At 39.6% G+C, this 12,670-nt stretch overlaps 1 long non-coding RNA gene across 1 annotated transcript; it reads left to right on the forward strand.

Annotated features, from left to right (window-relative positions):
• The first annotated feature begins 442 nt into the window (after nucleotides 1–442).
• On the forward strand, nucleotides 443–926 carry LOC148041475 (uncharacterized). The gene is made up of 3 exons (XR_015692437.1): nucleotides 443–555; nucleotides 665–747; nucleotides 863–926. It is a non-coding gene; the product is annotated as an uncharacterized LOC148041475 (long non-coding RNA).
• Nucleotides 927–12,670: the final 11,744 nt, after the last annotated feature.

Genomic DNA, 12,670 nt, shown 5'->3' on the forward strand with positions numbered 1-12,670 from the left:
GATGCTCTAGGAGTCTCTTACAGTCAAGAATAGTGATATTTTGAACACTCAACTTCTTCTTCAACATCTTAGGGTTTCTCTGTAAACAAAGTTACAGGTATATTGTCTTGTTTTTTTGTTGCTCCACTATTAAATTTTATCTCGTTTAGACAAAATGTATACAAGTTACATGCATACTGAGCTTTCCTTTGTTTTTTTACTCCAAGAATCTCCGAGGGTGAAGAACAATAATTTATTAAGAACTCAACTTCTACAACATCTTTGGGATTTTGAACACTCAACTTCTTCTTCAACATCTTAGGGTTTCTCTGTAAACAAAGTTACAGGTATATTGTCTTTTTTTTTTGTCGCTCCACTGTTAAATTTTATCTCGTTTAGACAAAATATATACAAGTTACATGCATATTGAGCTTTCCTTTGTTTTTTTACTCCAAGGATCTCCGAGGGTGAAGAACAATGATTTATTAAGAACTCAACTTCTACAACATCTTTGGGATTTTGAACACTCAACTTCTTCTTCAACATCTTAGGGTTTCTCTATAAACAAAGTTACAGGTATATTGTCTTGTTTTTTTGTTGCTCCACTGTTAAATTTTATCTCGTTTAGACAAAATGTATACAAGTTACATGCATACTGAGCTTTCCTTTGTTTTTTTACTCCAAGAATCTCCGAGGGTGAAGAACAATGATTTATTAAGAACTCAACTTCTACAACATCTTTGGGATTTTTTGCAGAGAAAGCCACAGGTATATTGCCATTTTTTACTACTGTTCCATGGTTAAATTTCAACGCATTTGGACAAAGCCTATATAAGTTATATGTATGCGTTGACCCAATATTTCTTTTGTTTTTGTACTACAGGAATCTGTCAGTGAAGGAACAATGGTCTTGCTATAAGTCAACTTCTTGTTCAACATATCTAGGGATCTTTGTGAAAGAAATTACAGGTACAATGTTTCTTTTTTAAATTGATCCATTTAAATTTAATTTCATTTGGAGAGAACATTTGCAAATTATACACATGTTGATAGGTAACTTTTGTATTTGGTTGTTACAGATGTCTTCACGGAGGAAAAATATCAGTAGCATACTTGCAGTGGAGGTCTTCAACAGGAAAGATAATGGCAGTAATTGGATTTGTGATAAGTATTATAAGTTGGATTGGATTTTGATGCACCCAAGTACTCGAGGGAGTTTCAAGGTCAAGCGCAAGGATGCAAACCCTAGCAAACATTGGAAAGGTAGAATTCTAGAGTTCAAAAAAGTGTTTAATGGCACAAGTGCAGTAACAGAAGTGTTGATTCAACATGTTTATACGCATAGACAAATCTCTGTACACGACGAGAACAACATTGCAAATTATAAACAAAACAGTAAGTTGTTAAATTTTATCATTGATTATTCTTTTGTATCAGAGTTGTTTTTAAAAGTCTTTGCAGTATTCTAATTCAGTCTTGTTTGATTGACAGCTCTATATCCATCGACTTTGCATGAATGGCAGAATGTGGAATGTTTAAGCGGCAAGATACATGTTTGGCATGAAGAGATAGGTTATTTGATCTATGATAATACCTCTACAAGTCAACTTGCCACTCAAAATTTCTTTTTTTATAATTCATTGTATGTGGTAGAAAGCCAGAGATTGCAGCATGTCCCATTGCCGCCATTGTCTAGTGGTGAATGGTTCATTGGTAGCTTGGAGTTATCAGGAGCTTGCAAGTCGAAGATAAAATCTGACATCAATAGTGCTATGAAACCCACCACAGGCTCCAAAGATGTGCATCTTAGTTGGTTTATTCCATTCTCATTGTTTGCACATTTGTTTGGTTCATGTGATGTTTTGAAAAAAACAAAGATTACTTATCAATGCAAGTGTCCATCCGAGGAATGGATGAGTCAGCTATTGGGTGAGTCTTGGGAAGTCAAAAGAACACATTTTGATGATACGATTGAGTGCACGGTCAACCAATCTGATATTACATTCAGGTAAAACTTTTTTACTACTTTACATACCTTGATTTAATTGGCATAGGTCTCGCTTAGATGAATTGTTATGTTAGTCGCATTAATCGCTTACCATTATTTTTGTTTTTATTACAGGTATTTCATTGCTAGACAAACTCTGTGCGTTCGCTTTCGATATAGAAGATGACGACTTTTGCGAGGGGAGTGGATCAGCTTGGATCAAGATATCCGAGATGACACATACAGCGCTCGTAGATGTGGTAATCTTGTGGAGTGGTCATAATCCTTTCGTAGTCAGTGCAGAGAGTCATTGGCCCATTTATTTTCTGAGACAAGAAATCCAATTAATGTCCAGTGAGCCCCTCTACAACTTCTATTTCAAGTTAGATAATAGAAAAGTCAGGACTCGTAGTGAGCAATCCATGACATGTAAACAATGTGCTTCTCCACATATCCTTGAGATAGTGGAATCCTTGTAAAAAAAACTTTATAAAGAGCGAATACATACATTTTTTGAACTTCTGAGTACTTTAAATTTTAGTTTACTGTGATCCAAGCGTGCGATAATACATACTGTAATTACTCAATCGTGCAGTTAAAAATCATAATTAAATTGCAGGTTAGAGGTCTATAATCTAGAGAATATTGTCTTTGCACAATGATATATTGTAGCGCATCTATGCTGCTCGTTTCTTACATTTTAATATTAAATTGGATCCAAAGGGAATTTCAATGCCTTTTAGATTTATTTTCTTTAAAAAATTATATTTTTTCTCTCGTTAGACTTGAATATACTCAGTGACCCAAACATATTCGAGGATATAATAATGTAGAACGAAGCGTTTGTCTGTATGAGTAATTTTAACAATGACTTTAAAGTACTGAAATAAAGAAACTAAGGTAAGAGTTTTAATTTGAAACTTTAGAGTTAATAACTTTATAAAGAACCTTTATTTAAAACCCTAGACACATAAAAGCTATAACTCCAAACTCATTTTCACTTTCATTCTCCACTTCCCTACACTTGTGCTCTCATTCCTTCTCTCTTTGTGTGCCATGGCTACCACTCCCGCCTTCGCCGCATGGATCAGTTCCACATGCTACGCGCACATAGGGGACCAGATATACCCTAGGTTTTGCGTGACCTTGAGTCTAGAGAGCTCGCTTTCTGCTGTAGACCCTGACTCTAGTATACTAGCATCGTTTTGTGATGCAGTGAACCCTCTCACTAGCTCTATTCCCGACTCCACTCTCAGGTGGGTTCCCATGGATTTTTTGTATAGTTTGTGTGTCGGATCCAGCCATGCAAAGGTGATAAGTCAAGCCCTGGTGCATGTGGGGCAACATCTCCGCGCTAGAGCAGTGCCCACCTCGTCACAGGCCCCCACGTCACGATGGATCTCATTGAGAGGAATGCCGCCTTTGCCATATATGTTATGTGCACTGAGGTGCAAGAGGATAGTGACGAGGACATCGACGCACCCTCTCGCCCACTATTAGAGTACTTTGAGAGGGAGCCTGAGGAGATCACTCTCGATCTGAGTGTTGAGGCAGCACAGAGCTTGGCCATTGTGCACCCACCTCCCTGCCCTAATGAGATGCCCACGAGCGAAGAGCCACCCCTCTCTTCTCTCCATGCTATCACCATCGAGGGGGTGGAATATCTACTCATGCATGATGTGCTAGAGTTGTTGGAGCTTAGGGAAGAAGAACTATACTGTATCATGGGGCGTGATGCACCTAGTGATTTCATAGATTTTGATTTACAAGATGCCCCACCACATGTTGATGAGGTGGCTCGTTATGATGGCACAAGCATCGATGACATCTCTGCCATTGTGAGCATCCAGGAGTAGATTGAGGATGCAGCGCCACAGTATCAGATCTCTGATGAGGAGTTCGAGCGGTTACAGGAAAGCCTTTTTGGTCCTCGACCCGACTATGCAGTGCCTACCCAGGAGAGAGACGAGGGCAGCCCAGTGGCAGGAGCAAACCTGGATGCTCCATTACAGCGGCAGATAGATAATGCAGAGAAGGTAATGTTCTCGATTTCATATGAAACTTAACCAGTAGGGCCTCTAGGGCATCGGGAGCACACACATGTGTTTTTGTCGGGATCGGGCCCCCAGATGTGCCCTGGCCGGAGGCTCGCGTCTGGGGGACCTGAATCTGCCTCTAGGGCATCGGGAGCACACACATGTGTTTTTGTCGGGATCGGGCCCCCAGATGTGCCCTGGCCGGAGGCTCGCGTCTGGGGGACCTGAATCTGCAGATTCAGGTCCCCCAGACGCGAGCCTCCGGCCAGGGCACATCTGGGGGCCCGATCCCGACAAAAACACATGTGTGTGCTCCCGATGCCCTAGAGGCCCTACTGGTTAAGTTTCATATGAATACGATTTATATATCTTCAGCACACTCCATGCATAGTGAGTCTGATACTGAACTTGAAGGAGTACGTTGGGCAGCTTGTCAACGACATTATTGTATTTCATAAGACATGCTCCCCTGCTTTTGCCAAGAACTTCTTGAAGTTGAGGGCACTAACAAAGGTTGGGCCCTTCAAGACCATCCCGACCAACTCCAGCCTGGAGAAAGTAGTGTTGCTTCGACGTTCGAAGCTTCTCTACTTATTCACGAGTACTAGGTCTGGCCCACTTTTCTCCATGGTGGCCCGTGGCATGGTTGCCGGTGTTGAAGACCCCACTGTCATTAGACAGGAACTATTGGGGCAAAATGTATTGTTGCCTATGATCAAGAATAGCTCTGACCATGGGGAGCCTAGCTCCAAGAAGCCTAGGAGAGAATAGATGTACTTATTGCCTACTGATATCGCATCGCTGATGTACTGCACTTTGTAATCTTCTCTTCAAGTAATGAAAACTGATGTTTGTTGGATTCGCGTGCAATGTAGTTTGTGATACGTGTCATTTACTTTTTTTTTTAACTTGAATGTTACATTTATTTGTCGAATTTATATGTAACACGATTCGTACCCTAAATTTAATACACAGTGCTTTATAGAATTCGTGCGCAACATGTATTTGTTCGAACGCATGTAACGATAACTCAACGACATAAATAAAATAAATATCAAGCAACTAAACAAAAATAAGACGCGCCAAAAACTTTGTATTTGTATTAATAACAATTTTACATGGGGTCCATTACAACCAAGGCTTTACAAAATGTCTTCAGAAGCTACATTCCATGTGCTTTTGAGTTGTACACCTCTATCCTTGCTGACCTCCGCGAGGACTATCTTTCCATCGCCGAAAGAACCTGACTATCCGCAGATCCCTGTCGGTGACAGTGACCCTCCTTGCATGCACCGCTGCATAGACTGAGTCTCCAAATAAGTCGATGAGGTAGGCTTCAGCAGCTTCTTGTAGTGTGAGGAGGGCCTGGGCAGTCCAGCGATCCGGTTGTTTCGCGCGTGATGTATCTGGAAACTGGATCCTGTTGTTCCTGATCAGTATGCCCTCCATGATCTCCCGCACCAACTTCTGGAATGGAGCCTTCGGTATCAGGAGGTGAGTGGTCTTCTGGTAGTGGCGGATCTCGTGAAGAGCCACTGTGCCTGGCTTCCATCGACGCTTGCGATGCTGGCGTGGTGGTGGTGGTGGTGGAGCTGGAGGATGTGGCTGCCGTATGGAATTTCCAGGGGGGTATCTCCGGGCCGCTTGCTTGGTGCGTACCATGTCTTCTAGGAGAGAGAACTCAGAACTCAAAAGTGAAATGTGTAAAATGAGGTGAAACTTTAAACTTATAGCCAAACTTTTCAAAAACCCTAAAATTTCAATTAATGAATCCACGCTTAGGAAAAATATCACCAGTGCTCCGATTCACATGAAATTTTACCTGTAGGCTCCTCAAGGACACATCAACCACCCAAACAGACGCGAGCCTCCGGACAGGTGACCCAGAGGCTTCTGATGGGGCCAAATTTTTAATATAAATGAGTTTTTCTAATGCCCAGCATGAGGGTGAAGTTTTACCAGATTCCGATTTATAAATTTGACCGTTCAATCTTTTTTTGAAAATGCGTTAACTGCATTATACTGCACTAATAATGTATTGTCAACCTCGCAACTGTAGATTAAATGTATTGATAATGAGTGTGCGCAACTGCAGATTAAATGTATTGTCAACCTCGCAATGCGAAACATTGGAAACTTAAAAATTGACAAAAAATAAATCATGGGTAAAATGGAATATCGCATATCAGATATACTGTTGCCAAACCACTAAATATAGTAAGGATATAGTGCATCGGCCCATGTACAACTGATCACCGACGTGTACGTGGTTGCACATTGAATTTATCCTCAACAAAACTACTTACAAAATTGGAAACTTGAAAATTCACACAATGCGAAACATGGTCAAAATAGAATATCACATATTGGATTTAGCATTGCAAAACTATGAAATACACAGTAGATAGTGCATCGCACCAAGTACAACTAGAGCTAGGGAAAATTTAGCTCCATTTTGCAGGCCACTACTATTAAATACTTGAAGGTCTACTGGAAAGATAACCCAAAACTAAGCTCCTTACAATCTACAACCAAACCTGAGCTAAAAACATAGATCCAATTACAAGGTAGCTTCTCAAAGCATATTGTTGACATTAAGATTAAATGCATCCTTGTTATTGTGGATCCTGCGAACAAGAACCAGATCTATGGGCTTAATAGTGATACGTCGGGCATGAATGGCTAAAAGTTGACCATCACTCATTAGATCAATCAAGTAGCTTTCAACTGCTTCTTGGAGAGCAAGCAAGGCTTGGCTTGACCATCGCCCCACATTCCTTGCCTGGTTCCTCGAAAAGAACTTGTGATGATGCCCTGACTATAGATCTTGTAGTATTTCTCGCACCAACCTGGAGAATGGTGTCTTAGGAATAATCAAGTCGGCACTCTTCTGGAATTTCCTTATCTCGCATAGCGCAGCTGTGCCTGGTCTCCATCTTCGCTTTTTATGTGTTGGAGGGCGTGTATTACGAGCTGGAGCAGTAGTCGGAGGTGGAGCAGCTGGAGCATGTGGACCACCATTTCTGGACAATGGCGAACCATCATTATCGACCATACTAGGGCCACCATTGTTGGCCACAGTAGCGCCACCATTATTGGCTGCAGTAGGGCCACTGTTATCGGTCACCAGGGGATCTTTGTCACTCACAGTACGCTCACTAGATTCGGAAGAGTGTTGAGCTCTTGCTCTCGCAGGCGCCTTTTTGATAGGAAGCTTGGAACGTGCCATGGCTGTGATGATGAAGGATAGAAAGGTGGAGGGTAGAGTGGAGAGCAATGGGAAAAAATGAAAGGAGAGACGACTTAAATACGAAACTTTCAAACTTACTGTGGTGTAAATGAATTTTAAATTTATCATTTCATTTCATTTCTCCACCCCATCCCTACCTCTCTCTATCTCTTGACACCCCCCTCATGGCCCCCCCTCTCTCTCTAGGCCAATGAATGTTCCAATGATTGGAATTTTCATATCTTTGTCTTAGGATTTCAAAATCGACTTTTCATAATTAAAAAACAAAGTTCGAAATCGACTTTGAAAAATATAGTGACAAACCTTTGAAATTTTAAAGAAAATTTATAAGACATCTCATGTTAGAGATATGAGTATTGATGTGTCATATCCTTGGGACTTGTGCTCTCTTGTGGACTCTAAATGCATCAAAATTATTATCTTTATCTAGGTCTCCATTTTTTGCCATCTCTCTCTTGGGTTGCCAACCATTCTGTGTGCCGTTGTCTAGCTATGCTGTTTTCATATCTTGCTTTTCTCACTTCATATATTGCCCTACTTATAGATTCTGCTTGAGATGTTTTGGACTTCTTTTCTTTTTCCTCGTATCGTATCTCTAGTCTCCTATACCACCATTGGAATAATTGCCTCATAGAATTGGAATCATTGATGCCACCTCCATGATCAGTTGCCTTTTGAAAAGCACAGCGAGCTTGCCAGTGAGATGTTTCCATGCCTTGAGTTGACCATATTGCCAAACTTCCTTGATCTGCAAAGTATGGACCATGTGCTTCAAGTATATGCTGCACAAGAAAAGAGATTAGAAACACAAAGTAATTCGAAATGATGATTTTTTTTTGCAATGGTGATAATACTGACCATGTAGTGTGTTATGCTATTTGTAGTCCATGCCTCCACCATGGACTTATGAAATTTAGCAGCTGTCTCTTTAAATGCATTGGCATCACCATCCATAAACCCCAACTTCTGTAAGAGAGCTGCTAATCTATCTAGGTGTATCCACACTTCTGCCTTCGCAATCCTCGTTCGTCCCCCATTGCTCCAATCTGAAACAGCAAGGTGCAACTTTTTCCATGCTTCGTACTTCTCTGGTTGTTTTACTAGTATATTGCCTTCCTCATCTCGAGGTGGAGATAAAAACTTCCTAGCCTTGGGTCCACCAAAGCACGGTTTACAAGGAACATTTCCACTCTTCCCCAATTTTTTCTCATCCTTTTTTATTTCTACTTGGCCTCCGTGCAATCCAACTTCAGAGAGGACTTGTTCTACCTTCTTGCATGTAGCATCAGATTCTGACACGGGCTGCATCTTGTATGCAAAGCATATATATTCATATACTAGCTTCTCAATTATTCTAACCAAACAATGCAATGTGCAAAAGTGAACCCTTTGTTAGTGGTATTTCCAAAATAGGGCGCCAGTTTGGATCCACTGGAATTAGCATTCCATTTCTCATGACTTTCTGATCACGTGTCGGAGCACCCTGTTGTCCTGCCTTGGCAAGCCATTCTTTCTTTCCATCTTTCCCTTTCTTCCTAGTTTGCATGCAGTATATGCACGGAAATTTTGCATTTGCTGCATTTGATAAACCAAACATACACTTCAATGTTTTTAAATCACCTGCAAGATGCCATTCAACTTGATAGTCCCCAAATCCCTCAACGTGTAAAACTGCTCCATTATTTTGCTGTTGAATAACACTGGGTATATTAGTGAGGTTAAAAAAAACTTTAAGTACTTCATGGTCCTCCTTTGGTACTTCAAATGCTGCAAGCCACCATATTTCATTCTCCGATTGTACACTGAAGTATAAAGGATGTTTTTCATCGATGTTGGGATCCAATGCTCAATTCATAAGTGTTATACTCACACGCTCAAGTTTTTGCCCCTTGATAATCTCACTCTCATCAAGTTTGAGGACAAACTTAAGCTTGCCTCTACATTCTTCCATAGACATATTGTAAAACTTGACCATAGCAATCTGAACCCTACATATATCCAATACAAAGTTGTTGGATGCATTCAATACAAAGGCAACTTCTTTGGAACCATACTTTAATATGTGTGTGTGTTCCAGATGTGTAGGCTCACCAATTAGTTCTAAAACTTTCTCATTTAGTTGTTTTCGAGCCTTCTTCACGTGAAATGGTTTTGGCAGAGGCATTACTCGCTTAGTATTGAAAACTTGCTTAAAACCTGTATCCAATTGTTGATAGAGCATACTATATGACTCAGAACTCATTCCCACCTTGTCACATAATCCCTGAGCATCTGTAGTAGTAAACAAGTTGCTCACATCCCTAAGACGTTCACTAGCAACACCATCCACAATGTCCCTGAATTACAATTTTCCAATGCATTTTTTACCATATTCTTGCTAAGGACTTTGGCAATAGTATCATTCTCTGCATGAGGAAACATATTTCTCATTGTAGTAGATTGAGCATATATCCGTCTATGATATTGTCCACTTCCTTTGGCTAATTGGCCAATTGGTTTAACGGATCAGATGCGCCGACGTGCCTCTTTGGTTTTTAAAGTGGGCCCAATCTCCAAAGTTTTTGTGAGCTTCCTCTCTATGTTTCGATTCTCCTTCTCCAAGTCATTGACTTTAGACTGTAACTCCATATTCTGCACGTGTGTAGCATGCATAGCATCTTCAATGACAGACATTGCTTGTTGTAGGTTCTGGTTCTCTCTATCCTTCTCAGCCAATAATCTATCCTTTTCCATCAAAGACTGCATATTCCCTTGTAATCTTGTCTGCATATTTGTCAAGGTTTAATGAGCCCCTGCTAATCCTTGTGTGACAAGTCTGCATGTGTATCCATACAATCCTTCATTGCCTTCACAAGCAAACTTTACAAATGATGTAAGCCCTTCAAATTGTGGTGGCCTTCGAGTGAGTGGATCGGGTGGATAAATGCACCCATCAACCCAAAGGTCCACATTTTTTTCCCCTGCATTTCTTTCTTGTTGCATCCTGCATCTTATTGCATCATCTCTTTCCACAGTTCTTTTGAACATTGGTGCATATTCATCCTCCAATTGAAAGTGAATATCTCTCTTTCTCTTGGTACATCCTGCACCTGCATTCTACAAAAAAAAAAAGTATGCAAATGTTAACTTGGATTAACATTCAAATCGCAGAACTACACCCCTTTGATTCACTATATCTGTGTTTTTTTAAAAACCCAGTTGGTTCTTGTCTCTTTCTCTTGCTTTCAGTCTTGATAAACCCTAATCAACCCCTAATCAGCCTGTAATCTTGGCTTTTAATCTACCTCTAATTAGCATCAAATCTTATCTTCTGTTCTATCCAAAATATTCTCTCTCTCTCTCTCTTTCTCTCTCTCTCTCTCTCTCTCTCAACAAAAATTCATCAAGGAAACCCTAAACACATTCATACTGAAGCTTGGCTAGTGGAAAACAATAACATCATCTTATCTTCTACCCTAATTTACTATCTGTCACTCTATCACTTATTTTCTTTGTTCATCTCACACAGTCCTCTCTGTCCCCCCCTTCTCCCCTCCTCTCTCTCTCTCTCTCTCTCCCCCTCTCTCTCTCTCTCTATGAATTGATGCTTAAGGACTGAACAACAACTGTGAAGAATAATAACATCACAAAGATTAAAAAAATAAAGATACCTCCATTATCACTGGATTGCTTGTAGTATAGACTGTTGAAGACAGAGATTTCTTACTGCATATTTCTGAAGAGGAAGATGGCTTGTAGCAGGGTAGAGTGTGTTGTAGATAGAGATTCTTTGATTTCAACAAATGGTATCAAAACTACTCCTCAATGCTGCTTCAGAAGAACTCGTATGCAAGAAACCATATTCTGGAGGGAAAGAGAAGAATGCAAAAAATTTGGGACAAAACTAGAGCTTTCTGAGGGAATGAAAAAATGCCCAAAAATAGGTATATACTTGTCCAAAAAAGATGAAAATTTACAAGGAAACTCTCGAGTCAAAAAGGTGTCTCTGGGTAAAAAATAATCTTAAAATATTATGTGTACGTCATTTTATATCATTTTTTAACTTCCACCCTTTTAAGAAGCGAGAATGAGAATGATTGAAAAGTCATGAGGGCACTAAAGAGGGCATTAAAGAATGATTGGCTGCGTTTTTAGAAAAAATAGAATTGTATTTTTTTAGTTATGAGGATTTTGAGAAAAAATGACATTATCCTGCAGTTTGGGAATAAAATAATAGGTGAAATCTATTGAAAACACAAAAATGAGATTTGCTTGATTGTAGAAGATCTCTTTTTATAATATTATTTTGGAATCTCTTTTTAGAGAGAGAGAGGTGAGAGAAACCCCTTAAGGGGCAAAAAAGAGAGTCCATATTTCTCCTAATGCTAGAGTTTTTCTAGGTGGATTTTGATGTTGAAAATCCAACGCAAGTATCAGTTCGTTGATCAAGGTAATTTGACCCCCCATTTAATGGCTGCAAGGTTTGACATTATAAAACAACTACTTGATTCAAAAGTCGAAAATAGCATCCAAGAGGCTAGGGTAATAGTTTATGATGCCAAGAACATGCCTGTGTCTTTAGATTTCAATTTCAAGTACATTTGGACCTTTGATTTTAAGCAAACCTTATTGATAGTGTGAACCTAAGGAAAATGAACCAGCTAATTTGTAAGTTAGTGTTAAGGAGGATTAAGAAGCCTCAAAATGAAGAAAACTAAATGTGATGGGGGGAAGGGGCACATTTTTTGGCGCACCCCTTCATGGTCCCAAAAATTTGATTTTTTATCAGATCAAATACAAGGAATAGCTTGGGCCATAGCTTTCTGCAACTTTTTACTCTAAATCGTCACAACAAGCAAGAGAAATGATGCGCTGAATAAAAATATCAAAATCTAGTTGTTCTTTCAACTCCTTCTCTCTCGCCATAATTGTTGTTCATATGGATTGAGAGTATGAGGAGGAATGGGTGCCAGATCATAGCAAGATGCAAGGAATGGAGCAAAAAAGCACAAAGGTGAGCATCAATGGTTGTGTGATGGCATCTACAGCCCCGTTTTTCGAAATAAAATGCATCACGTGTGCGGGATTTAGTGTAAGTACTGATTTGTTACATATTATGTCATATCACTTATGTTTATCGTGAAAAATGGTTGAAAATGCTTGAGTTATGTCTGCTAATTTTTGAAATCATAAAAAACTCAGTCGGTTTTAGTTGTTTACATATTTGAGATGCAAGATTTACTATGAAAATTGAAATTTTGTTGGATTTTGAGGGTTTGATATTGTTCACATGGAATAATAATTAATATGTTGATGGACCACAGTCCATACTAGTCATATAAATAAAAAATAAAAAATTAGGTATTTATATTCAATAAATGAAAAAACCATTAATAATAATCTTTTGAAATGAGAAAAATTAGAGAAATTTTAGTTTTA

The sequence above is a fragment of the Lygodium microphyllum genome, chromosome 1 (genome assembly GCF_053477565.2).
Source record: "Lygodium microphyllum isolate KBCC chromosome 1, Lygodium_microphyllum_v1.1.10, whole genome shotgun sequence".
Classification (NCBI taxonomy): Eukaryota; Viridiplantae; Streptophyta; class Polypodiopsida; order Schizaeales; family Lygodiaceae; genus Lygodium; species Lygodium microphyllum.